The following is an 828-nucleotide window of genomic DNA, read 5'->3' on the forward strand; positions in this document are numbered from 1 at the left end:
AACTCCTGTAGTATTCATTACCTGCAAATTTCTAGGTGGCACTTTATTGCAAGGCTACCATAAATCACTGCTGTTCCTCCAAGTAGCCATGTCCTTGGATCCACAGGCCCATGCAGGAGAAAACTCACCAGGACCCACTGGTGGGAGATGCTGCATTTTAATTAAGCAAGTTTGCCACAGACAGCAAATTAGACTAGACCCTACTGAAAGGTCTGTTTCTAAGACATTGAACGATCTGTGCTCATTGAATAAAGAGGTAAAAGACAGTACCTGATTATAAAAAGAAGATTATATAACAATACTGGGTAAAACAGAGGGTAAAGAACACAAATAAAAGCATGAAATTGGTGTCTAACTAGGAATAAGGAGTGGTATGCGATGAGCAATTTTCTTGTGGTGAGGTTAGGTCAAGAAGACTTAAAGTTACACTTACGGACAATAAATTCCTTATTAGTAAACATAATTAAAAAGTGTTTTTCTATACAGAAGCTTTTAAATTTGATTTAATCCCATTTGCTGATTTTTGATATTTCTTGTGTAATTGGGGTTCTGTTCAGAAAGTCTTGCATATGCATATGTCTTGAAGAGCTTTGCCTATTTTATCTTCCACCAAGTTAAGAATTTCTGTTTTAATATTTAGATCTTTGATACATTTTGATTTTAGTTTAGAACATAGTGTGTGACATAGATCTAATTTCAGTCTTCTATGTGTGTATATCCAGTTTTGCTAACACCATTCATTCCAGCATATTCTTTTGTCCCTTTGCCAAAGATCAGGTGACTGAATGTGTATGAGGTTATGCCTACATCCTCTGGTTTCATGGACAT

Source organism: Octodon degus, unplaced genomic scaffold (genome assembly GCF_000260255.1).
Source record: "Octodon degus isolate 3935 unplaced genomic scaffold, OctDeg1.0 scaffold00145, whole genome shotgun sequence".
Lineage (NCBI taxonomy): Eukaryota > Metazoa > Chordata > Mammalia > Rodentia > Octodontidae > Octodon > Octodon degus.